We start from the raw sequence: 1,308 nt of genomic DNA, 5'->3' as shown, positions 1-1,308 counted from the left end.
CGCGCAGCGCGAGCTGCAGCCCGCTCGTCACCTACGGGGGCGGCTCCGCGAAGGCTCCAAAGAGGCTCCGAGACGGCTCCGCCAGCGGCAGCAGTGCGTGGGCACCTCGGCGAGCGCGTTGGACATGTAGTAGTCGCGTCCGCTCACCAGCCCGAGCGGCGTCGTCCGGATGATCTCCAGCGTCTCGCCGTTGAGCGTCCAGCGGCCGCCTGAGAGGGAGGGTCGGGGAAGGGCTCCACGGGCAAAGGGCTCTTGATCCTCTGCAGCTCGCCGGCGGAGCGTCGGGCGGCCTGTGCCCGGCCCGCCGACCGCACCGCCCCAGACGACGGAGCCGTCGGCGAGCAGCGTCACCTGCGGTGAGGGGGCCGTCCGGGTGGAGCGGCGGGCCACGAGGGGGGCAGGTGGAGGGACCCTCGAGACCTCTCTACTCTCTCTCTGTCTCTGCCACCGCCGCCGCCGCCGCCTAGGGCAGCTTTTTGGACGGGGCGGGCGGGCGTACCTCGGCGAGAAAGTCGTCCGACGGAAGCCACCCTTCCTCGCGCGGCACCACCAACAGCTCCCACCGCGTGTTGACCAGGTCGGACGTCTCCAGCAGCTGCGTCGGCGGGCCTTCAGGCTCCGCCGGCTCGCTGGGCAGCTTCGGCAGCTCCGACGGAGAGGCCGCGGCCGGAGCCGTGTCCGGCACCGCGCCATCCACCGCGTCCGCTGCCGCCGCAGCCTGCTGCGACGCCGCGGCGGGCTCCGCTGCTGCTGCGCCGTCCGCCTCGTCGGAATACCACGCTGCTGCTGCGCCGTCCTCGCCAAGCGCCGCAGAGGCTGCGACGCGTACACGGGGCGCGCAAACCGCGGCGCGCACGCCGCAGGAGGGCAAGCACCGCGTGGCTGCCGCCAAGCTCGCGAGCAGGGCGGTGACGCAGATGCGGAGGAACGTCATTGAGCAGGCAGGCGCGCACACACACACGCGTGAGTGAGCGAGCTCGGAGCTGGGTTCGGTGAAGAAACCAGGTTCACAGGCGGGCGCACCCTGGCGGCGAGGGCGGCGGTGGAGACGGTGGTGACGAGGCTCGAGGGTGGCGGCGCGGGGACGGTGGGGACGGCGGTGGTGATGGTTCGTGGGTTTGTGGGGTGAGGAGCGAGAAAGAAGGGGCGGAAGATGGGGGTGGGGATGACGGTGGTGGAAACGGCAAGGGGGGTAGCCTAGGTCGGCGGCGAGGGCGGCAGCGACGGGGGTGGCGGCGACGGGGGCAGTGGCGAGGGCAGCGGGGCGGCTCGGAGGCGAGGGCGAGAACGGTGGCATGCCGGAGGGCG

The sequence above is a fragment of the Emiliania huxleyi genome, assembly GCF_000372725.1.
Source record: "Emiliania huxleyi CCMP1516 unplaced genomic scaffold EMIHUscaffold_97, whole genome shotgun sequence".
NCBI lineage: Eukaryota > Haptophyta > Isochrysidales > Noelaerhabdaceae > Emiliania > Emiliania huxleyi.
The sequence above is the reverse complement of the archived record's forward strand: the minus strand, read 5'-3'. Positions refer to the sequence as shown.